Here is a 25,781-nt window from a genome sequence, read left to right as displayed (position 1 = left end):
GAGACAGAGACAGACACCAAGGGGAGCGGATGTAGGACCAGACTCTGGAGTAGGCAGACCCTGAGCCCTGCCTGCCACTTCCCACCCGAGGATGTACCTCGAAGCGCTGGGAGCTGACTTTCTTCCCCTTCTTCATCCACGTGATACGTGGCTTCGGTTCCCCTGTGGCTTGGCATACAAAGGAGGCCACCCCTCCTGACAGCCCAGTCTGGTCCTCAGGGACCTTAACGAAGACAGGTTTGCCTGGAGAGAGAGAGACACCAAGTCATCACAGGACGGTCACTGCAGACAGGCCCAACACTAGGTGGCAGTCACAGGGATGGGGTTGTGGCAAAAAAGATCTGTAGAAGAAATAACAGTAGTGACACCTAACCCTTATATAGTGCTTACTATGTGCCAGGCACTGTTCAAACAGCTGTAGGCACATATGGTGGATGTTGTAATTACCTCTGCTTATAAAGAAGAGAACTGAGGCACAGAGATGTTAAGGTATTTGCTGAATGTGACACAGTGGCAGAGCTGAGATTTGAACTCAGGCATTCTGAGTCTGGGGTCCATGCTTTAACCGCTACTCATTTGTCTCCCATTCCCCCATCAATTCCAAGCTCTAGGACAAAGGCATGCTGACAGCTGCTGGGAACAGCCCCAGTATCTACCCCAGACTTGTTTCTTTCCACTGCTTTCCACCTTAGTGATGGTACCTCCATCTACTCCAATGCTCAAGCCAGAAACCATGGCTTTTCCTCTCCTCCGGCCCCCACATACCAGCAGTCCCAAAGGTCTAGACATTCCACCTCCTAAGTATCGCTGGACGTCTTCCCAAGTGAATGCTTTCCTGTAAATCTGACCCTGCCCCCTGCCCCCACTGACAGGATTATTGCCTTCTGACAGCCTGGATGTCTCCCCAAAGTGTCCACAGGGAGGCAGGGGGAGGGGAGGAAGGAGGGGGTTCAGCCACTGCACTGCCATGCCCACATCACCACGAGCCCACCTGGAGCACCTGTCCTATGAATCCTACCACCCAGGGTCACAAGACCAGAGAAAACCAGCCTTCACTAAGACATAGCAACACCTCGTTAATCCTGACAGAGGATCCATTTCCTATTAATCAGGCCAATGAACAGCTAGAGGAAGGTTAATACCGTGGGAAATGACCTTTCAGTCCACCTGCTCAGTGCTGATGCATCCAGGCTTGGCTGGGACCCTGGCACAGAAACGTGCGTGTGCAATGACGAAAGTACTTTGCTAAGCACCCACTCTGCACCAGGTACTTTATCGCATTATCCCCAGTTTACAGACTCAGAAAGGTCAAGTCACTTGTCCAAGGTCACACAGCCAACGAGCAGCACATCTGAGACTGGATTTCAAACCTGTTTGATTCCAAAACACCAGGCACAAAACTGTTCGCATGGTATTGTTGGAGGCCTCGTCAAGAGCAGGGTCAGTGGCACGGTGAGTGCCAAAGCCAGAGCAAAGGAGGCCGAGGAGTAAGAGTGAGGTGAAGAAGTGGAGGGAAGAGTTAAGTGACTATGTAAACAAGACTGGCTGTGACAGGAAGATAAAGAAAATATGGCACCTGGAGAGGATGAGGGTTGGAGGAGGTTTTTTACATTTTCGCTTCTCTTTTTTTCTAAGATGTGAAAGCCAATGTTTAAATGCTGATGGGAAGAAGCCTGCACACAGGAAGAGGGCACCAATCCAGCGGAGAGAGGAGGGACAGCAGATGGGGCAGGCCTCCGAGGTGGGGAGGGTCCGGGGGAAATACTAGGATCAGGAGTGACAGCTGCAGGTACAGAGTGTAGGGAGGGCTTACCCTTGTGGGGAGCAGGGAGGAACCCATCTTTCTGAGCACCCCAGGGCCCAGTGGGCTCTGGAGGTTTTATATAATTTTTAAGCAAATCACTCACATTTTCTGAGCCTCCATTTTCTCATCTGCACAATGGTGCTGGTGACAGGGTCTGTGCAAGACAAAATGTGGTGGGCCTCGCATGAGGGCAGCCATCACTCTCCTTGGCATTGTCGGTCTTAAAACAGTCCCAGGAGGTAGGCTGTATCATCCCCATTTCTCAAATGGAGGCTCAGGAGGTTAAATAAAGGACAAATCGCACAATGATTTGGGGGGAGAGCCAGGGTTTGATCCAGCGTTCCAAATCCTAAAGTTTGGGACTCATCTGACCGCTCTTGACGTAGCTAGAGGGGGCAAGGGCAGCTGCTCAGAGCAGCCTTGGTAGGGATAACACACAAGCCCGCTGGGGACCAGGGTGGCATGGAGACAACACAAAGGTTCAGGAAGCCTGTTTGTCCCACCCTCTCCCAACTGTCCTCTGAAGGAGGCTTTAGGCTCCCCCAGTCTGCAGTTGTCCGCAGAGCCTGCACCTTTCACTTAGGTCCTCAGGCAGGACTCTGCCCACGCAGGCTCCACCAGGGCAGGGGGCACCTCCTGTCCATGAATGCACACTCTGTGCCCCCCTCCCCCACACCTGCCCTGCTCCTGCACTGCCACCACATCAGCCCAGACACTGGCTTCTCCTAACTGGGCCCTCCACCAACCTAACAGGCAGTATCCCTGCCTCTAGTCTTGCCCCCTCCAGTCTATTCTTTTTCAGCAGCCAGGGTGAACTGACAGCCTCTCTCCCCTGATCAAAACTTTCCAAAGGTCTCGCGCTGCTCTCAAAACTTAAACTATCATGGCAGACAGAGCCCTGACAGGTCTGACCCCAGAGCCCTGGCTTCCCATCCCCTGAATATGCAATATCTCCTGTAGCCTCAGGGCCTTTGCATAGGCTGGTCCTTTGCCACAAACCTCTTAAACTACTTCTTTACCCACTAACTCCTATTTACCTTTCTGAACTCAATTTAAAAATGTTCCACAGGAAATGTTCCTCTGTCCCCTCTGTCAATGTCCCCAGCTCCATTAGCTCAGTTTCTGGTTTAAAGCTCTCTGCTAACTCCACCTGCCTCTCTCATAGCACTGCTCATGGTTTGTTATGTATGTGTGTGAGGTTATCACTTTTTCCACATTTTGGGGACTACTGAATCACAGCTGCTTCCCCACCTAGGATAATAGCCCTGGGCAGGCAGACACCATGCCTCCCTTGCCTCCTGCCCTGCTGCAGTGCCCAACCTACTTCCTGGCACGCAGGGGTGCAGAACAAATGAAGGAGAGACAGACAAGAGGAGGCCTGCAGAGGATGCAGTCTGTACCCCTCACACACAGGGTGAAGGCGCCTCCACCAGAGAGAAGCCTGGGGTAGAAATCCATCTTGGCTCCTGTATCAACGTGTCTGCACAGAAACCAGAGGCTGGAACCTGCTGAACCAGAATGGCCAGGCAAGTGTGCCTGGGGGCGGGGCGGGGCCTCAGGGCCAAACAAAGAACCAGAAACTGGGGAGTGGCATTCAGCCAGGTATGGGTCAGGAGAGAGGAGAAGGGGAAAGGCCTTAGTACTATGTGGAGGCTGGACTGGGCCCAAGGCCTGGGGCCACGGAGGAGGCAGAACACCCCTTGGAGTCTGGAATGGGACCAGTGCCCCGCCTGGCCACCCACCCACCAGAGTCTAGCAAGACTAGCAGTGCAGCCCAAGCCCAGTACCGCCCAGGGTCAAGTCCCTCCCTTCGCTCTGGCCTTGCTCTGGTTTTCCCCAACACCCCCTCAAATCCCCCTTACCTGAGGGCACTTCACATAGCATAGAAACCAAACCAAACTCCAGCTCATCCTAGTCCCAGAGCCCTGCCAAGCCCTCTCCCCTTTTGTTCACCAGGCAGACCTTTGAGTAGCAGAAATCTGACCATATCTCTCACCAGCTCCAAACCTTGTTTGTCTCCCCAAGCTCCTCCCCATACTTGCTCCTGTTAATCTCTCCAGACTCACCTATCTTGACTTTTTCAAAAAACAGCATCTGCCATGGGCCACACAGTGCTCTGAAACATAGCTCAGCCCAGGTGGACTCCCCATAGCAACCTCATAGCAACCCCCCACCCAGGCCTGCTTGGACAGGCCAGGCCCGTGGGCACCTCCTTGCCTTTACGTGTGCTCTGCCTCTCTCAGGTGTCCCACCCCCAAGCCTGTGGGAGCCTGCTCTGTATCCAGAAGACTTAGGGTTTCCCATCCCAGCACCGATCATCACATGCCAAGGTGACTGGTCAGGTCCCAGGCAGGTGGATAAAACCAGGTGACTTGACCACTCTGTCCAGTGCTGATCCAAAGCTGATGTTCAGTGAGGGTCTGAACAGAACTTCTGAGACCATGCTTTCTGCACAACCAGAATGTGATCCCCTCAGCCTGACCCTCTCCTACCAATGGGGAGGCCCAGCCCTTTGGGCAGCAGCAGCCAGAAGCATGCCCTGGGGCTCTCAGGCAGCATGAACTGAGAAACTAAGCAAGGTGGGAAGGAGTGGCCTATGGAGGGAAACAGCAGGCTGGCTTAGTAGTGGGTGGGCACACCCCTTAGGGGCCAGCCAAACTGGGCCACCTCCAAGGCTCCTCCACTGGAGCCTCACTGCTATTTTGTGCCTTCCCTGCGGAGTACCCATACACACCACACAAACAGCAGACGGAAGCAGAGAGCAGACATGCAGTAGCCAAGGGACTGCCAGGCAGGGGAGGGAGCTCCTGGAGAGGTGATTTCCCAGGCCCTGAGCCGCCCAATGATCTGGGGACCCATTAGTGCCAGCTCCTATGACTGCTCCAGCCACCCCACCCTAAGCCAGCTCAGAGACAACCCTGGGTTCTTGGGGACACACAGGGAGCCCTAGGTCCTGGTCTCTGATGGAGGGAGCACATACGTGCCAGGTGCCTTGAACAGGTGACCTCAGTTAACCTTTCCAGGTAGGAGTGATTAGCCTCATTGTGCAATAGGAAAACAGGCCCTGAGAGAGAAAACAACCTGCTGGAAGTCCCACAGAGGGCAGAGTCTAGACGGGACTCCAGGACTTCTCTACCTATAAGGACAGGTGGGAGGGCACTGTAGAACTGCACGTAGCACCCTGCATGTTCCAGCTCCACAGGCTCTGGTGGGAGGGACAATGATATGACAGACACATCCTCAGCTACTCAGGCCTTTGTCCCCACCCGCCACCTACCCCTCCAACCATCAGGCACCCTGCTCTCGGCTCCTAAGTTTCCAAATAACTGGGCTATAACCAGGGCCCCACACTGGGACCCTGGTCATGTGGTCCTACATCCCTGCTTATCCCACGTGGTCTGGGAACAAATTGGGTCCTACATCCCTTGAGCTCCATGGAGGAGGCCAGGCCCATTTTTGCTTCTTCCTCCAATCTCATCTCATTATGCCATACCCCCATTAGCAAATGCCCACTCACCCTTCAGGGGCACCCCTCTTCCAGGAAGCCTCCCAACCCTCCTCCCAAGATGCTGAGGTCACTGCCTCTGTGCCAGTGAGCTCCCCACACAGCACCCGCAGTAACAACCCACACTGCAGGTTCCGAAGGCGGGCCTGTGTGGATTCATCCCATCCAGACCTGACACGCATGGCAGATCAGCAGAAACCTCTTCCTGCTCAGGACCGCCTCTGGCCCCACAAGCCTCCCCCTTGAGAAGCCACAAAGCCCCAGGCTGGGGGAACTGCCCAAGCCCCGAGTGCCTGGGTGCCCAGGTCTCCATTGGAGCTGACTAGGCAGTGATGATGGGGCCTCTGGGCTAACTCTGGCAGCTGCTTCTCCACCCCCCTTCCCTCTGCTCCCCTCAGAGGCCAAGGCCCCCATTCATTTGTCTCGTTAAGAGGCCTATAGAAACACATTTGTCCGCTCCGCGCTTCACTGCTCCGGTCGTCAATTCTCTGGGGTGCCTGCCCTACCTTTTGCAGCAGCCCTGTCCACAACTGCTGCTCACCCCTGGCTAGAAGTCTCCCAAGCCCAGCTCAAGCCAGGCCATGACAGGGGGACGACCCAAAAGTATGTGTAGTTTAAGGCAGGCCTGGAAGACAGACCTGCCTCCCCCGGCCAGGTCACCACAGCCCCAGCCCAGGCCCCTGTCCCATGGCTCTCTGCCTGGGCGCAGAGCCCAATTTACAGTCCAATGGAATAGGCAGACCCAAAGCAGATGGGCACAATCATGCAATTCAACAGAAGCATAGGAATAAGACATGACCCAGGCTCTTGGAGGAAGTGATGTCTCCAGGTGAGCAGGAACTGGTTAGGTGGAAGGGATGGGAAGAGTGTTCCAAGTAGAGGAAACAAGGGGAACAGAGGTCTGGGAAGAATGTGAGCAACTAAGAGAAGTCAGCACGGCGGGGGTGTGGGTAGGGGTCAGAGTGCAGGATGAGGTTAGCAGACACCTGGCAAAGCAGGGTCTGAAGAAGGGCTAAGACCCCTAGACTTGATCCTGAAGGCAACAGAGGAGAGTGAGGGGTTTTAAACTGGGGGTGACATGATCAGGATTTCATTTTGCAACATGACTCTTACTTTGGAATGAAGAATGGATTATTAGAAAAGAGACTGGAGGCAAGGAAGCTATCAGGAGGCTATTGCATACAAAAGCCCAAACCAGAGCTGAGGGTGGCTTGGGTGAAGGGAGCAGAGATAGACGTGGATGCATTCCAAAGATATTTAGAAGGTAGAAACAACAGATCTTGGTGATGGATTGGATGTGGGGTTTGAGAGGGAGGAGGCTGGGAGGAGTCCCAGGTTTCTGACTTGGATGGCTGGGTGGGTGGTAATGCCATTCGCCAGGAGAGAAAACAGGAAGACGAGCAGGTTTGGGGGGATGAGAGTGAGGGGTACAGGTTGGGGCATGTTGGGTGTGAAGCGGGGGAAAGGCAGTTATTCTTCCAGGATGTGTGGACTCCAAAAGCCCAGCTGGGCGGTCCTCCCACTGCCTTCAAGCTCCCTGTGTGAAGGTCCTAAAAGTGTCCAGGGTGGGGGTGGGGGAGCAATGTCCAAGGGCTACTGACCACACCTAACTCTTAACAAGCCTTCACCTCCCTGCCAATGTGGGAGTGACACCTGATGACTTCTACCCCAACCTGCCCCTACAGGCTCAAGTTCTCTCCAACCAGGCCTGGAGATCACCCCCTCCAACCCCACCCTACTCTGGCTTGTCCAGCCCTCTCATTGCCAGCACCTCAATGCTCCCATTACCCACTACCCGCATGTCCTGGGAGAAATACCCTCCCCTCCCTCTTGCCCTTCTAGCCCCACCAGGGCCCAGCAGGGAGGACAAAGGGCAGGAGCTCCAGTCCAACCCCTCTCCAGATCTAGTCCTGAATAATTAATGAGCCATTAGGAGAAAGGGCCTCGGTGGAGCAAGGAGAGAGATCTTTGCCTAGAGACTTGGAGGGGGGGGGGTGGAAAACCCTATGGTCTGCTGACCCCCAGGGTGACCCCTGGGTTGGCCCTTAGCCACCTCTGGGCTCACAGCAGGCTAGGAACAGCCGCTTCCCCCAGGGACCTTGGCTCCGACCTCGCCCCTCCCCCCCAGTGTTCAGATTGGCTAAATCAGCCCTGTGCCCCGCCTCCCACCAGCAACCAAGCAGTGGTAACCATGGTGACGGGGCGGGCTGCGGCCAGTCTCACAGTGCCAGGCAGGGGGAAGGGCAGCAGAAAAGGGACCAAAGTTCGGAGTTGGATCTGGACAGGGGACAATCCCATCTCCCCCAACACACATACGAGGGTGCTGGAGCCCAGCTTCCTCCTGCCCAAGTGCAATCTTCCCCAGACTCGTGGGCTGAGGGCCTGGGAGAGGGGGATGCCCCTCTGCCTTGAAGATTCAAGGGAGAGGGAAAGGAGGCACTCAGTGTCTCCACACCCGAGTCTTCCTCTAGCCCAGGGAAAGAGCTATAATGGCTCTGCCTTCTGAGCCCTCCCTGAATCTGTGGACACATGTGGCATCTCATTCCCACATCCATACACGTTCTTTGTGCATCACCCCCCCCCCCCACTCCCAAGCCAACCCCCGTCATGGCTCACTTGTGTCTTCTGCCCAGATCTGCAGTGGCGGACAAAGTACACGCCTGAGCATGTCATCCAATGACCACATGAATCCCGGACATGTCTAACGCCCAGCCCATAAAACAGGGTCACGCTCAGACATGCCCAACCCTGCTGTGCCTAAGGGACAGGCAGGCATTCCACAGGATGCACCCAGGAAGTATGGGGCTGGGGAACTACTTGGATGGGGGCTCTGCATGTGAGGGGCTCTCTACGACAGAAGAAGGTCTGGAAGGGTATCTAGCCATCTGGTCTTTCCTAGCAGCTGGTCCCTACTAGCAATGTCCCTACTGCCCACCCATCCTAGAATCCTGCTAGCAGGGATACACCTTTTGACCTGGGAGATCCTACAATTTGAGAGGTCAGACTTACTGTCTCCATAGGCGCTTGCCACCAAACCAAACATCACGAGTGCAGGCACAAGGGGCACCATGGTCCTTCCTAGGGTTGGTTCAGAGGCCATCCAGAGCGCCAGCACCATGGTCAGCCACCGCTCAGGACAAGCTACCTGTGATGGAGAGAAAGGCAAGCTCGTTAGCTGGTATCCACCAATGTCCCTACTGCCCACCCATGCCACCCCCTGGCCTTACTCACCACCCAGACCCCTGCTCGTCCTCACTGACCATCCAGAGCCCAGTTCAACAGCCCCCTCACCCTTGTACTGTTCAATGATCACCTTCTGACCTCTATGAATACCTGGGATCCTCACTGATCCCCCAGTGACCCCCAAAATAGCCCAATAGTCACACTATAGGGAGAGAGTACAAGAGGCCTTCAGGTCATTCCCTAAACCTGAATAGGGGGCAGGGGACTACTGAAACCAGGTGGTGTGCAGGGATGCTCCATCCCAGATCCTGAGTTTCCAACTCGCCTCCGTAAGGGGGCAGGGACAGGGAAATGGGGTCAGAGATACACAGAGACCAAACAAAACAAGACAGAGAAGGGATCAGGGAGAAGTTAACAGACTCGACCAGGCTAGGGACTCCATAGCCCCTGGGGCAACCTTGTTCCCCCTCCTCTCTCAGCAGGGAGGGAACAGGCAGGAGGCCAGACCCCACAGGCTGAGTGTAGGCCGGAGCAGAAACTTGATAATGGCAGATAGGACCCAGGTATCAGAGGCTTGAAGTCAAAGCTACAGCCTGTCCAGGCTTGCCAGGACACACTCCTGACAAGGTGCAACTGCCCACCTGACTACCCTCATCCTACCCAATTCCCATGGCACCTTCCTATTCCAAAGGGAAACTACAGGAAGGCCCTAGTGGCCAGGAACGGGGGTGTTGAACCCTAGATTCAACCCCACACCTCCTCTGCCCTTGTCCCAGCAGGGGCACGGGGAAACTTCACAGAGCCACACACTCAAAAGTGCCACCCACACTGAGACAGGAGCTTGTGCATGGGGAAGGCCACATTTGGGACTGAATGCCTCCACCTTTGCTCACAAGGCTCCTCTCCTGATGTTCCCTCCTCACTCTGCCAGGCACCTGAGTGAAGCCTTCAGCATGGTCACACCATGCAGTACAGATGCACTGCTTTCACGGCCCAGCCCCAATGGGGAAGTCCCGAAGCCTCTTCCATGTCCCCCACACAGAGGGCACACCAGTGCCCGCCAGCTTTGCTCATGCATTCCTCTGTGCAAGAGCTGGCACATAAGTCCCTCATTGATACTCTAAATATGCCATGGAACAGAGGGGGGAGTGATAGTGAACATACCTCAGGGCCCTGCAGTGGTACCCATGGACTCTGGTGAAAGTCGTAATCAGAGCTAGGTGCCAGCTGACCCACAATGATAAGAAAACTTGCAAGGAGGTGACAGGACTGGTGAACACGAAAGGACAGGGCTCAAAGATGGCTCTGCTCCTTCCTAGAACTTGAACCCTAGTCTCAACTGAGACAAAGGTCATGAGATCAGAGAACAGAAAGTGAGCAAAGGTACTGGGACAAAGCAGGCAGGACTGTGAAGAGAAACAGGGGCTGAGCACAAAGGGAAATGGGTGGGAGATGTCCTTTGTCCCAGATCTTGCCAAAAGTCTGAGACAGGGGCTGAGCAGCAGAAGGAAGTTGAAAGAGGTATGGTGGGCACCTAGCCCCACCTATATCACACACGGGGTTCTGCTCAGCGATCACAGAACTCAGGTGGCTGAGACCAGGAGAGAGGGAGCCCCCACAATCTTGCCCTTCCTGCATGGCCAATCTGGGATGGGGGTCACATATCACAGAGCCCTGTCTGGGCTTGTTCATCATGGCACTGGGGTCAGTGGTGCAGCCAACAACAGAATTCAATGCCCCAGCAGACATCAGGTGGCGAAATGCCCAGTCAGGCTGTCATGGGGAGATGGTTCCCTGACACAACCATCCTATGGCCCCTGGTACAGATATCACAGCTCACAGCTCAGTTGAGTGTTGCACCAAAGGACAGGGGAGAGGGGCCTAGTACAAACATCCTGGGGGCAACAATACAATATTCACAGAGGTTTAACCTCAGGTATAGGCAGCTGGTGTAAGCCCCTCAGTGTAGATACCACAGGGACTTAACCCTCAGGAACACACACCTTGGGGGCATAGCTCCTTGGTACAGACATAAAGGGGATGAAACTACACAGACCAGATATTATGGAGGTACAATTACACAGCACAGTCACCCTGAAATGTAACCCCCCAATACAATCACCACAGAGGCTGCCTTGGTACACACAGCAATGTAACACCCAGATGCAGACATCACAGAGGTATAGCTGTCTAGTCCAGACATCAACATAGTGTAGAGGGTCCAGACATCATGGGAGTGTAGCTGCCTGATGGACATTACATGTGTCTAACTCTCCACTTCTGTATCATAGAGGTGTCACCCCTGTTACAGACATCATGGAGGTGTCAGTCTCTAGTACCAATTCTGAAAGGTTGTATGTCCACAATACAGCCATCGTGGGGGGATAACTCCAGAGCAGACATCATGTGGGACAATCTTGGGTGAGATTCTGAGCACAGGTGTCAGAGAACCTGGGCTTCTGGTAACCCCACCCATATGTGACAAAGACAAGTGGCCCTTACTTCTGAACTCCAGGTACTCTCTGTGTATCTGGGCCTGGGGTGTTCATGACACTGTTCAGATCCAGAAAGCAGAACACACAAAGTTGAAGAAACTGAAAAGACATTTCCTCCCCCAGAGAGCTCTCCCAGTGGCCCATGGACACAGGGATATGACTGCCCCCCGGGGGGGGGGGGCACAGGAACACACAAGCATGAACACATTCTTGGTGAACTAAGACGACCACGTAGCTGTCCGGGCCAGGGCTTCTCCCTCACCAGCTCCTAGCATGAGCAAGCTGCCCTCCTGCCCCAGACTCTGGGCACAGAGCCTGTCCCATGTCAGGTGGTACAGGCCACTCCTAGCTCTAGGGCCCCCTCATGAAGAGTCCCGGATCCTCGGGCTGCCCCCACTCCAGAGTGCTCAGGGTCACCTTTGGGGAAAAGGTGGGCAAGGAACAGGGAGGTGGGATGATGCTAGCCTTGCTGGGGTTGTAGAGAGAATCTACTGAATCCGCATGACAGTGTTGGGAGCAGAGTGTCCACTTTCGCCAGCACTGCTGAGTGAGTCTGGGCTTTTAACGCCTCAGGTGAAACACCTGAAAGGCCTGAACACCTGCACACTCAGGCGCATCTCTGAACTGCACTGTGGGCCGTTCTACCAAACCGACATATTTGGGTAGGAAAACAACTCCATATTGTACAATGCTGTAGAATATAAGTAAATGTAATTTTTCTACATTCAGAATGGTTTTAATATACCCTTTTTCTTTGCTATGTCAGTGTAAAGCTGCCAACTGCCCTTTCTTGGGAAGAACTGTCCTTTATTCCCACATTTTGTCCTTGGTGTTAAAATGTCCTTTCTTGTATGAAATGATGGTGATAGTAGATAGCAGTTATTTTTTAATAATGTACTTACTTGGTAAAATAAAAAATTGCCAGCCCCATGCCTGGCCCCCAAGTATTTTGAAAACTGGTTTGTGAAATCAAAGACACTGGGAGTCACTGCTCTGAGGGAAAAAGGAGGAGGCACCACACCAAGCCACAGGATTCAAATACAATCGTCATGGAAATGCATGTTACAAAGAGGTCATGGCACCTCCTCACAGCCCAGGGTAACCACCCCTGTCAGCCTGGGAGCCCCACCCCCAGAGACCCTGTGCCGCCAGAGATGGGGGGGCGGTTCCCCGGCTGGAGCACAGCTGGGATCATTCCGACCTCCTCATGAATATGCAAACACAGATTGATTTGTTTCCCTTGGGCACGTGTTATTATTCACAAATATTAATTAATCTCCAAATACCACCTGTTCCCCCCTGCCTCCTTCCCAGGCCAGGACCCTGGTCTCCAGGAGGCTGGGGACCCAAAATGGACATCAGCAGGAGAGGTATCCAGGGCCCAAAGGAGCTCTGGCCAAGGGGAGAAGCTGGTGTTTGACCAAGAGGAGCCTGAAGGCAGGGAGAGCTGGAAGCTGTTCATCTTCTAATCAGCGGGCAGCTAACCAAGCCCTTTTGTCACGTCCTGGACAGTTCACCGCGTGGCACTGCAGCAGCGGCCACGGAGGCGGAAACAGGCTTGTTACACTTGGGAACGGAAAACCAACATGTTTCCAACTCTCACCAAACCAACCGCCGAATTATGACCGGAATAAATCACAGGATCAGCCGGGACCCTGACCCTGACTGACTTCCTCTTCCAGCCAGTTGGCCAGACTCAGTGAGCACAGCCAGGAACAGCCTGCCTGCCCTCCCACAGCTGGGACCCCTACCCATCTGCAGCTCTCAGCTTCTCAGTCTCCCCTGAGAGTAGAGAGGGGATTAGAAAGTGTCCCAGGGTCTCTGGGGGGAATGAGAGCACAAGGTCCAGCAGAGGCTTAGCTCCAGAGGCAGGCCAAGGGTCCAGCAGAGGCACCTTCCTACAGCTATAATCCCTAAGCCAGCAGCCCTTGGTCTCCTTCCCCGAGGCAGCAGAGCGTGCCCTGGGGTAATGCTCACCAATGCAGGTGCCTCGGGCCTCTGCACTCGCTGCCCTCTCTGTTGCAAAGTGCCCTTCTGCCCCCAGCCACCTACTCACACTTCAGAACTCAGCTCAAGTGGCCCATCACTGACAAGCTTCCCTGACTGGCCCTCCCGTTTTCCAGGTTTGTACAGGTTAGTAAAGGCAACAAGAGGTATATGAGCCCAGTGGTTATCAATCCAGGGTGATTCCGTCCTTTGTGGGACATTACATAATGTCTGGAGATATTTGTCAACACTGAGAAGGGGGCTGGGGAGCAGGTGTTACTGGCATCTAGTGGGAAGAAACAAGGGATGCTGCCAGACATCCTATAATAAGACACCAGCGCCCCCAACAAAAGATTATCTGGTCAATGTCAACAGTACTGAGGTTGAGAAACCCTGATGTAGACAGCAAGATCTTTTGCTGACGTAGCCTAGCACCTGCCCTGACCCCTGCCTCAAAACCCAGTCCCCTATGAGTGCACTGGGGCCCGCACCCAAGGAGGCCTCAGTCTGACTTAACTCTTGAATTAGCTGTCTCTGGGCCTCAGGACCTCAGATCATCTTCCTCTTTACCACAAGTCAGCCTTGCCTCCAGAAGTCAAGCTTTATAGCACACCCCATCCCTTCACACATGCCAGCAGCGAGTAGCCTCCCCAGAACACAGGGGGTTCCACTTTCAGGTGCCTTTTCTGGTAAGACTGGGCTCTCAGGTAGGTAAGAGCTGAACTGGCAGGTAAAAGTATATAAGGTATTTCCACACACACCCTCCCCATCTGACCTTCCTAACCTGTGAGAAGTCCTTTCCTGCTGCAGCTTCAAAATAACCTCAATGTCCATCTCACCACAGAGGACCTGGCCCCCAGCAGATACCCAGTACCCACTCATTTTCCTCCCCTGCCCAGGCCAGACTTCTCTTCCATGCCCTCTTCATTCAGCTCCTGTTCAGTGAGCCCTGCTGGGCCCTGAGCCAGGAGGCAGGGTGATGAACAAGGCAGTCTTGGGCTCTGCCTTCAAGGAGCTCACAGAGGATGGCCTGACAAGATCTGCCCCAATCCCACTCCTCCTCCAGGTCCCATCTCAGCAACAGCACCACCATGACCTGGTCACCCAGGGCAGCCAGTCGTCCTCAAAGTCTCCTTTTGCCTCATCCCACACACCCAGCTGGTCAGTAAGTATGAATCTGCTCTGTACCCATCCCTACTGCCACCATGTCAGTGAGATCTCGTGACCACCCACCTCTTATTTTATTTATCTTTTTAAATTCTCACTGGAGGCTATGTCTATTGATTTAGAGAGAGAGGAAATTCGAAACATCGATCGGTTCCCCCCCACCTCCCCCCGCTCCATACCCCAACTGGGGATTGAACCGGCAACCTGGGTATGTGCTCTGGCTGGGAATCAAATCTGCAACCTTTCGGTGTACGGGACGACACTCTGACCGAGCCACCTGGGCAGGGCAACCACCCACTTCTTAAGTGCTCACAAACCAATACCCCCTTTTAGATCACAAATATGCAAATATGATCGTGTCCCCCAAGCACACCTTGCTTGCTGCTTTATTCCACAGTAGACACACAGTGTTTCATAAGTAGATAAAAGGATGGGGAAATGGATAGATGAATGCATAGATGTTGCTTCTCTGATTAAGAGCCTTCACTGTCTCCATGTCACCCTTAGGAAAAAGTCCAGAGTCCTTAGCCTGAAATCCAAGGCCCATCATGCTCTGACTCCAACCTGATTCTCCAACTTTATTCCCTGCCATTCCAACCCACCCACTTGTGCTTCTAGTGGAAAAAAAAGAGAAGTGGACCTCAAGGAGACTAGGAGGAATGTGCCCCGGATCCTATGGGTACCCTACTCCTACTACCACAACTGACAGTTGATGAGAACAGTCTTTTCTATAGAAACACGGTGAATGGAAAAGCAGACAGATCCTAGAATGTCACCCAGAAGCCTATTTCACACCTACAGCAGCTGACAAGCTGTATATCAGTCCTCACCCACCTCCATCATCCATTCCGGTCAGAAACCCGGGCAGCATCCCTGACACCTCCCCTTCCTCATGCCCACATTCAATCCTTCACCACGTCCTGTCTACTCCACCTCACTTAGAGCATGTGAATCCCTTCTCTCCACCTCTATCACCCCCTCCCTGGTCCAGGCCTCCGTCATCTCTCGGCCACATGCACGCTGGATCATATCATGCCCCTAGTGACAACCCTTCTATGGCTCTCCACCAGCCTATGTCAAAATCCAAGCTGCTCAGCCTGGCCCACAGGACCCCTCTGCGCCCCTGCCCCTGCACACTTTGATCGCACTCACCAGGTCTTTGCTTGCTCACACCAGTCACTCTTGGACAACCAGCACTGAGGGCAGGGCACCGGAGTCTCTGCTCCTTCCTGAACAGAGAGGAAAGGATGAGAACATCAAGATTTCCTTATGGCAGAATAAGTACTGACACAGAAAGACATTCAAAATTTGCTGTTTGGGGGTGGGGTGGGGTGGAGGAATAGGTTATGGAACTGTTCATAAAGGACGATCCCCTTCTAGTGAAAATGCCCATCACTTCACTCACTCACTCTCTCATTCAATACTCCTGAGCACCTACTATGTGCCGGCTTTCTTCCAGTCACCCAGAATATAGCTGTGAACAACACAGACCAAGTCCCTGGCGTCAGCAGTAAAACTGTGTCTAAATTCCTCAGCATAACCATCCAGCCAGCGGAGCAGTTGGCGCGGCCCACCTCTGCAGCCCCACCTGCCCATGCTTCCTTCCCTCCTGCCAGCCAATTGCAAGAACTTCTCCTTCTGATCCTCAAATGTGCCACATTTCTTACAGTTTTCCAACCTATGCCACTGCCTGGAACTCACTAGCCGCTTTTTTCTAGCCAATTACCCCTCATATCTCAGAGCCAATGGTACTTTCTCACATGATGTCCTAGACTACATGCTGGGCCTTGTGGAGCAGTGACCACAAATGTGATGATTTATTTACACATTTGCTGAATGGTCGCTGAGTCACACCCATAAGCTGGGTGTGTGCCTGGCCCAGCTCTGTCTCTCCAGTACCCAGCAGAGAGATGGCACATAGTAGGTGCTCCATCAAGGTTTGCTAAATGAGTGGATGAATGCATGAATGAGTCCACAGAAAACAGGCCAGCTTCGAAGAACCACACCAGCATACATGCAACCTTCAAAGAAGCTTTAGAAGCAATATTTATTTTTTACTTTCTGCTTCTCTATAATTTTTAAAATGAAGGTGTGCCCTGGATACCTCCTCCACTGGCACACATACAGCAACAGAGCCTGGCCCCTTCTACCAGTGTGGGCACCATCCTGGGTGGGGTCAGGAGCCAAACATGCTCACTCCATCTCATCATCACCTCACCACAGCTCAGCCACTCGGCACCACTGGTGCCCACTATACAAGCGGGCTTCTCCTCAGCCTCCCATCACCACGTGCACTTCGATACCCACCCCACACAGCAATGCCATCTTAGCTCCTCCCAAAGCTGACGCACAGATTGGGGCTCAGGGAGAGTCCTCACCGGCCCAGGCCAGCCCCCTGCACCTGGGAATTGTCTTCACTTGAGACTGACCACCTTTGCCAACACGGGGGATGTCCTAACTGACTGAAGGCTCACTAGCCTAGTACCATCTGCACTGACCCTGTGGCTCTCACCCTCTCCTGCCTCCATCACCTCTGGCCCCCCAGAACCAATAGCCGTAGGAATCACTCAGGATGGCTCCCCTCCCCCAGACCACTGAGTTTCTCCACAAAGTTCCCAATGGCCACTGCTCCTAGCACACAGGCTGCCAGGCAGGTCTGGCCAGACAAACCAGCTTCCTGTGTCCGAAACTCAAAGGCCCATTTGTCTGGGGACACCCGCGGGGCCTCCTAGTGCCAGATGTGAGGTTGTTGGCTCTACCCCCTGGGGCAGAGGAGCAGAGTCCCAGGCGAGAACAGGGAGGGTCCCCACAAGCCAGCAGGCACACCAGGAGCACTGGGCCTGGTGTCTGGAGACTGAACCTAAACTGAGCAGGAGCCACACCTGGAAAGAGGTATGCGCCCTACATGTCCTGGAGGTGGTTAGAGAACAGATAAAACAGGCATTTGGAAAGACCCTAGAGCACACAGATCAGCATCAGAGCAGGACTCTAGGACAGCACCTGGAACCACACCAGTCTGGATCAAACTGGCTTCCAAACCACCTAGACAATCAGAATCACCCCTCAGCATCACCAGAACCACTCTATACTCAACCTGGGACGAGCCCAGAAAAATCACAACTGCTGGATACACCCAGAAGATCAACTACAAACCTACTCAGAAAGAGCCTGACTAGTACTGGATACAAGTTAGAAATCTCTGATTGGCACCCAGAAAGGCCTCAGAAGGGCTGAGGTTGGCAGCCAGGACCAATATCAGGTAAGAAGGCCTTGACACCAACCTGCGGCTGGCCCCCAGCAGGGCTCTCCATCATGGCCTGGCAGTGGGGCCAGGAACAAGCTGAAATCTAGAGAAGCACATATGCCCCTCTGGAGCAGCCCTCAGGCAGCCCCTATGGCTGCACCGGGAACAGTCCCCAGACGCAGCAGTTAAAACACTGCTGAGAAGCAAAAACCATTGTTCTCAGATTTGGAGGTTGGGGACACACAAAGTCCTGGTGCATCTGAACCTCAGAGGCAGATGCAGGAATAAAGAACCTCACTAGATGCCCAGGGTCCAGGTGGAGTGGGGGGAAATGGTCAACTGAACATGCTGAGGCTGCCCCTTCTCAGAGTCCCCTCTAATCACCCCAAACAAGGGGTCCTCCTTCTCAGGGCCTCTTCCTCTAGTCTTCTCATATCAGCTGATCTGATGGTCAAAAATACCTGAGCAACCCCATAAACATGAGGGATGAGATCTGGGCACTCCCTTTGCTGAGCTCCCCCAACTTGCTAGCTTAAGCTCAGAATTGCAGCTACTTTAGGTGAGCACGTGCCCTAACCTTAACAAGGTAGTTTGTGAAGCCCCCCTCATTCTGATGGGGGTGGGTATGCACCACCCATGTTGATCATGACCACAGTAACAATTGCTAACACTGGCATAGTGCTTACTAGATGCCAGGCCCTGTCCTAAGCACTTGCAGCATATTAATTTTAATCCTCACAACAATCCTGTAAGACAAAGAATTTTATTACCCACATTTGACAAGTGAGAAGACAGATTCAGAGATGTTACTTGCTCAAAGTCACACTGCTATTAAGTGGAGTTAAACCCCAGGAGTTAGCAACTAGAGTCTGTGCTCTTAACCACTGAGTCTGTCTTCTCTTGATGAGCACACCTCTACATTCATATAACTCTCCACTTTTTCTCTGGCCCAGACTTCTCTCTCAAACTCCAGATGCTCACACACTCAACCCCCTTCTAGATGTCCCCTCACCCCATCCCAACCTCAAGTGCTACATATTTCAAAGGCAGTGTGTCTAACCATGAGTTCATTATCCGGCCCCCAAATCTACCTCTCCTCCCAAGTCCCTAGCTCTGTGAAGGCCCTACTTCCAGGAACTTGGACCCCTTCCTCTTCCTCACCCAACATCCAACAAATCATCCTGTCTTAATAAATGTGCCTTCTAAATGGCTCCATGCTACTGCCCTATCCAAGCCACCATCATCTCTCACCTGACTTACCTGAACCCTCCTCCTCACTGAGCATCCTACCTCCATCCATTTGCCATAGCCACAGAATCCTCTTCCAGAAACACATCTGACCATAACACACTCCACACCCCCACCCCAAGCTTTAACCCTTTGGGTCTCCCTTCTGTGTTCTCAGGGTAAAGTCACAGCTACTTAAGAGGGCATTCAAGGCCTTCTGTGATCTACTGTATCTCTGATGCCCCACAAGTAACAAGATCTCTGAGTCTTCATTCGTACTGTTTTTTTTCCTGCCTGGAATACCCTTTCTGCAATTGGAAAACTCCTATTCATCTCTCAAAACCCGATTCAGACAGCCCCTTCTTGGTCTCCTCTGGGACTTCTCTCACTTTGACCTCTGGACTCTCCATTGCCTTATCATACTGAACAACCTCAACCTTCTAACCTCAGCTCAGGATTACAGCTGCTTTAGGTGAGCTAATGCTGAGTTCAACCTCAGTAGCTACTAAGGGGTGGTGGGCTGCCTCTGCTACACAGCTGTTAGTCCCACAGGAAGCAAGGCAGCCTGGCTGAAAGTGCCTAGCCCAGAGTTTGGCACACAGTCAGCAATCAATAAGAGGTTACTGAATTGCTCTGCATTCCCATGATGCAATCTGTTCCCCCAGGGACCATGAGCTTCTCAAGGGCAAGGCCCTGGCTTCAAGCTTGGTCCAAGCCCACAGCAGTGTCAGTCCCACAGGAAGCAAATGCCACTGCTGCTGATGCACTACCACACAGTTCCCTTGCATTCTCATAACAGCCTTGGTACCTGACCAGGGTTGGATTAGCTACCCCATTTTACGGTGGGTAAAGCTGACCCTCAGGGAGAAAGGGAGCTCCTCCAGGTCTCAAGCTGGAAAGTGGAAGAGCCATATTATGTGTCATAGCCTCTGTGGAGGAGGTCTGGGTCCTACCTCCCCCTGATGACCCTCAGCAACGGACCTGCACAGTTTGGGTGAGAGGAGAGAGTGGGGGGAGCACAGATCGCCAGGGCCAGCAGTTTGTTGCATACCAATACGATTTTCAAGAAAAGTTTTACCCAGTCTCCTCTTACTGTAGCCCCCGCCCAAACTGCTTCATCAGCACTCAGATCCAGTCTCCTCTCTCAGAAGACCCGATACCACATCCACCCTCACAGGGTGCACACAAAGCTGAACAGAGAGGAGGTCAGGAGCTGCAGGGGGGATAAAGACAGGGAGGAAGGAATATTAAAACAACTTCCTTGTTAAAGGAAAGAAGAGAAAAGAGGAAGAACAGTGGAAAAGAAAACACAACTACAGAGACATTTCAAATGATAAGGGGAATGTTGAGCAAAAAAAAGGAAGTGTGCATGAAAATGCACAAGACTGGGAGTGTGTACACACCCCTCCCTGGATGTGTACAGTGGTGCTGAGAGTACAAGCATGCAGTGGTGGATGGCACACAAGCACAGCAGACTTCTGATCTCCGGCTGCCATGCAGGCCCAAGTGTGCAAGTGTGAGGGCAGTTAGGCAAGTGGATGTATGTGGGGGATGAGCTGAGGGGGGTGTGAGTGTGTGGCTGTGCCTGGGGCTGTGGATGTGGGGGGGCTGTGCTTGGGGAGTTACACCTGCTCCTTGAAGTCCTAGGCTCATTCATATAATCAGTGAAGAACCAGGTTTTTCTTGCTCTCTGAAGCAAGAGTTAGTAAGGGGCCAAACATAGAATTTCCTGAGATTTCCTATCAGAACCCTCCTCTTGATCACATCAGATCCCTGCTGCCTCCCAAAGAATCCCTCAGCAGATCCTTTCCCTTCTCAGGGGATTCCTCACTATCAAAGACCCCACTGGAAGCACCACCCCGGCTCCTTTTCCAGGCCTCTCACCACGATGCACTTCCTGGATTCTCGGCCAGATCCCGCACCAGGTCACTCTGGATCCCTGCCCTTGTCTGTTCAGGGCCAAAGTGGAGCCTTTATCACCGACACTCAGCAGTCCAGCCTCCAAGGCTCTTGCCTTGCTGCCCCCAGGGGAATCCAGAGGATCCCCTCACACTGGCAACCTCCCTTCCATTCCACAGCTCGCCCAGGGACAGGGCTCCCACTCCCCAACCTGTTCCACCCAGGGGCCCTGCACCGGGGCGGGTGGGTGGGGAATGTAGAAACGGGGAGAAAGGCCAGCCCCTCCCCCACCCTGGCGTGGAAGAACCAGAGGGGCAGCATTCCACAGAAATGGGGAGGGGGCCTAGCAGAGGAATGCGGAGACTGGGTCAGTGGGAGACTGCGAGACAGAGACACCAAGAGACCAGTGAGAGACACGACAGAGAGACCCAGGAAGGGAGACTCAGAGGCGGGGTGGGGACCACAGCAAGTCCTGGGGGGGAACAGAGCCCCGGGAGGAGAACAGAGAGACCGAAGGACAGCAGAGGCCTGGGGAGGGAAGCAGGGACCCTGAACGGCCGCGGGGGGGAGGGGGAGTTCGGGAGGCAGTGACACAGGGAGACAGAGACAGAGACGCTGAAGGGCAGAGACAGGCCGAGACGCAGGAGGAAAGAGAAAGAAGCCGAGACAAACGCGGCGCCGCGAAGAGGGCCCGGGCACACCGCGACGGGACGGGACGCGGCGGCGACTGAGTGAACTTTCCGGAGCGGGTGCGAGTGGACACGTCCTCCGGGACAGGCTGCTCCAGGGCCTTCGGGGCGCCGCGCCGGGCCGCGGTGGGCGCAGCCCGCCGGCCCCTCCCCAGCCCGCGCTGCCCACCGAGGGGTGAGGGTTCCCAACTCGCGCCCGGCGCACCCCGGGACCGCACGTGCGCCGGGGCCGCGTCGGCTGCGGATCCCCGGCCGGCTGGGAGGGGGCGCCGCGCGGCGGGGGCGCGGCCTGGACCCACCCGGCCGGCGAGGCGGGGGGACGGGAAGGCCGCCCCCGGAGCGCGCCCGCGCCGGCGGAGGGGGCGACGGGGCGGGGCCCGGGAGGGGGAGCGCAAATGCAGAGGGAAACTTTGCGCTGGGGGGGCGGGCTGCGGCTCAGGTGCGGCGGAGGCCGGGCGAGGAGGGGGAAAGCGGCAGGAGCCGGTCGGCCCGCGGCGGTGGGGGCGCGTCTGCCGTGGGGCTGAGCGCGGGAGGAGGCGCCGGGTTTGGGGGGGGGCGCTGAGCCGAGGCTGCGGGCGCGGCAGGTGGGGGTGCGGCCCGGCCTCGGCGGCGCCCCAGCCCCCCGGGACCGCCCCCAGCTCCGCAGGGTGGACGCGGGAAGAGGGCGGGGGGTGTGGGGAAGGAACGGATGCGGAGGGGACTGTAGGGGGACCCGGGGGGGTCACTCACCGCCTCTCCAGGGGCCGTCGGTCCGCATGTCCCCCCAAGCCGCTGGGGCCGCTGCTCCCTCTCCTCTTCTGCCGCCGCCCCTGGGTCCCACTCCCGCCGCCGCCACCCGAGCTGGAGCCGGAGCTGGAGCCGCCGCCTCGGCCGCCGCCGCCGCGCCCGCCGCTCCCGCGCCAGCCACAGCCGCGCGCCCCCGCCGCGCCCGCGCCCGCGCCCGCGCCCCTGCCCCGCCGTGCTCGTCCCCGGCGCCGCCCCTCCCCTCGTGCACTCTCGTTCCGAGAGCCCGGAGCCACGCAGGCCCAGGGAGGCCGCGGCCAGCCCCGAGTGTAACGCGACTGGAACCCCAAGAAGGAGCGTGTACAGACCCAAACTCCCACACGAAGTCCAGGTCCTGTTAGTGGTTCCCAGTCCTAATACGAATCCCATGTTCCCCCATTTCCTCCCTGTACAGGTCCAAGCCTAATATTGAGCCCTGACCCGTCAATATTGAGTTCAAACACATGAATCTGCCCCGAAATTGGCTCAAGTAGTGATTTAAATCCGAAGCCCCAAATTGAGCCCATATACCAATTCTAACCCTAAATCTCCTTACCACCTCCGACTATCTAAGCTTTAAGCTTGACGGTGACAGCAGCGCCGACCCTGGTCCTTAAATGGACCTCAGGGCCAATACTGAGCCCCCATTCCTGTATGAACTCTGAAGTCCAATAGCTACCTTGTTATGAACCCCAGTACTCTCTTCTGAACCCCAAACCGAAACTCCAATCCCAATCCCAAATCAATGCCAACACACTTCCTGAATTGGGATGCCCAATTCCTAAATCAACACTGGGTCTCCGGAGAAGGACCTAGCACAAATACTGACCTCAAACCCCACCCATCCTTGGGACCATTTAGGACCCTAACTTGACCCAACTCTAATAATAATAATCTTGGAACCCAAGATTAATGAGACTGGCTTTGCAGAAATTCCATGCAAATCCATTTCATCCCCATACTCACCCTCTACTTCTCAGATCTGATGTCAACCCCAACTCAGGTTGGCCAATACCCCAATATTTATATCAATTTCAACTGTGAACCTGAATCAAGTCTTGAATTGGCCCTTGAGTTCAAGACTTGATAGTGTCCCCCAAACCTGATACTAAGCTTGGTATTCAGTTTCTTACTCCTCATAGCAAACTCACATGCTGACCTTATAACATTCTGGGCTAAACCAATAATAACATATGTGAAGATTTATTCCAAGCCCTAACTCATAATGACTTGGGTGAGCTCCAAAGCTAGAGTCACACCTTGGCACCAAACCCCCAGCTTCAGACCTGTCTTCCCAATCCATGTCACCACCTCCTAAAAGTCAGCCAAAGCCACAGCTGTCCTCTCTTACCCATCCCCTCATGAAAAATGGGGAATCTACCCCTACTGCCATAGGTCAGGTGAAGACCCCTGTGGGATAACTGATTTCTATGGGGCCTCTCTGATACCTCTGTGAGTTTGGGGGTCAGATGAGAAATAAGCAAAGTTTTGGGATTGTTGAAGCAGCTGGATTCAGGGATCACAGGGTAATGTGCAGGGCAGGGGTGGAGGTGGGGTCTAAGGATCCAGGCTGAGGGGTCAAGTTCTGGTAATCACCTAATTCCTTGCCTGCTTTTGCCCAGGACTTGGATTCAGAAACAGTGCATGTGCGCCCCCTGGTGTGTAAGAAGGGGATGGGACTGGCTCCAGTGATTCTGGGCAAACAATTAGATCCTGATGACAAATGGATCAAAAATGAATATTCCCAGTCAGCGTTTTTTTACCCATTGGTAGTTTTGGTGTATGTGGGGGAGGTATTAAAAATTTTATGCAGCTTTATACATTTTTGCCAGTGTTTCAGAATTTAGGGTGGGTTTCAGTTTTGGGGGGATCTCCCCCCCAATTAAAAAAAGTATACTTTCAACCAATTATGCCTACTCATTGCTGACTTGTGAAAACAGTTCTCCTCCTTGGCTTGATGACCTGGACTCTCCTCACTGGCCACCCTTTTTCAAACTCCTGTACCATCTCCTGCTCCTCCCTGGGTCTATCCTAGGCTGCCCCTTCTCCCTGGACCATCTCAACCACCACCAACCATATACTGATGCCTTCCAAATCTGTCTCCAGTCTGAGCCTCTCTCCTGAGCTCAGGACCCATATAACCAAGAGCCTTCTTTATACCATCCCTGCATGTCCTCAGGAAAACCGAATTCATTCTCTCTCCCACCTAGATCTGCCAGTCTTCAATAGTCCCCATCTCAGGCAGTGGCATCCTCATGCACTCAGTTGCTGGGCCAGAAATACCTTCTCTCCAGGGTCCCCATCCAATCAGTCACCAGTTCAGCAAACCTTGAAAATCAAAGACTAGAGACCATGTGGCTCTGTGAGGTGAACACATCAGAGGGAGAAAGGAAAGGGAGAGAGGGAAAGAGAAAGAAGACGGGAGAGGAGTGGTAGGGGGAGAGAGAGAGTTTCTGACTTTTGAGTGTGGGACCACAGAAAACCAAGTTGATCATAAAATCTCTTGCACATAGTCATAGAAAAGCACCTCTTAAGACCTGCTCTATCTTGAGTGGATTTCAGTACCTTGGAACCAATGATTTAGAACCATCACTTCCTCCAGGAAGCCATCCTTAACCCCTGGCTGGGGTTCTAAGCATTAGGTGTCACCATCACTTGTACCTGTGTCTGTCCCCCCACCCCACAGACTGTGGGTTCTTTGAGGGTAGGAGGGACGAGCCTGCTTTGTCCACTGCCATATTCCAGGGGCCAGCATGGGGACCTGACCCACAATAGGTGCTCGATACATATTTGTTAAAGAATGAACAGGCAGATTTTCCCCTTCTGTGCTCAGGGACCCATCAGACATAAGTGACTAGGTGGGGAAAAAGCTCCCTGTCCAAGCCTAGGAGCTTGCCCACCTGGGGCTTCTGTAGACCTGGCATAAGCTGAAGAGGGGCTGTGGTGTTTCCTGATTTGCATGCCTGCTAGCCTGGGATCTCAGTAGGTCTGCAGCTCTGGCAGCCCAGTTCCCTCTGCCCAGCACTGCCGGTCTATGAACACAATACTTAGGTCAGTGGGCCAGGGACTTACACTCACTGCTGTGCTGACCGGGCTCTTGCTTCAACCCCCATGGGGACACAGGGGTCTCAGAACCTCCACCTATTGGTCTCTAGCCCCTGTTCACCCATCTTCTGGTACCACTTTTGGTCAAGTGTTTGCTGAGGCAGGGTGTAAGAATGCCTGTGTGTGAGCAGGCTGCACAGGTCTCAGTATGCCCGGCACCTGGGACTAGACACAAGGCCAAGGTAAAAAACCAGAAGCTCAGGCCCCGGGGCCATACAGACAAGAACCTCAGGTGGCTGCACCTGTGTGTGCATGACAGCCCGCAGAAGGAGAAGAGCCCCGGCTCTGTCCAGGCTGCCACACTGAGCACAGGGTCCGTGTGGGTCTGACCTGCTGCCTGCTCCTGGGCCCTGTGGGGAGGGACGTCCTTGTACTCATCTGTGAAGGCCAAATGGTACCACGTGTTAGTTCTGTGTCTGCCGTGCTCTGGCCCCAGGGTACAGGCTAAGGGGAGAGCCAGATGTCAGCTCCCCCTCACTATTCACCCTTTGTCCAGGTCCTGGGCCCACTGGACACTCTACTCAAACTCATGATATAAATACATCTCTTAGTTGGTCTAAATCCAATTAAATTCAGCTGGAGTCCCTACCCAAACCAGATCTACAGGAATTCCATATAATTCACAGCCCTTTTTCACCTCCCTCCAGTTGTCCAAGAACTCCAGCGGCTCCCACGTCCCCAAAGGTGGTCAGTCTGTGCTCCAAAGGCTGAGGTC

The 25,781-nt window shown here is 54.2% G+C and overlaps 1 long non-coding RNA gene across 4 annotated transcripts in view; it reads right to left on the bottom strand.

Moving 5' to 3' along the window:
• Positions 1-100: 100 nt before the first annotated feature.
• LOC107542726 (uncharacterized) overlaps positions 101-25,781 on the bottom strand; it is a 79,472-nt gene continuing 53,791 nt past the window's right edge. Inside the window, exons 1-4 of one of the 4 annotated variants that reach the window (XR_015715029.1) lie at positions 21,929-21,990; positions 15,293-15,369; positions 8,319-8,454; positions 101-243 (exon numbers count right to left, since the gene is read on the bottom strand). This is a non-coding gene — a long non-coding RNA (uncharacterized LOC107542726). Of the gene's footprint in view, positions 244-8,318; positions 8,455-15,292; positions 15,370-17,421; positions 17,775-20,495; positions 21,035-21,928; positions 21,991-25,781 lie in introns of those variants that run through there. The other 3 variants (XR_015715031.1, XR_015715032.1, XR_015715030.1) reach the window with 3 other exon arrangements.

Source organism: Miniopterus natalensis, chromosome 9 (genome assembly GCF_054644295.1).
Source record: "Miniopterus natalensis isolate mMinNat1 chromosome 9, mMinNat1.hap1, whole genome shotgun sequence".
In the NCBI taxonomy this organism is placed as follows: domain Eukaryota; kingdom Metazoa; phylum Chordata; class Mammalia; order Chiroptera; family Miniopteridae; genus Miniopterus; species Miniopterus natalensis.
The sequence above is the reverse complement of the archived record's forward strand: the minus strand, read 5'-3'. Positions and strand labels throughout refer to the sequence as shown.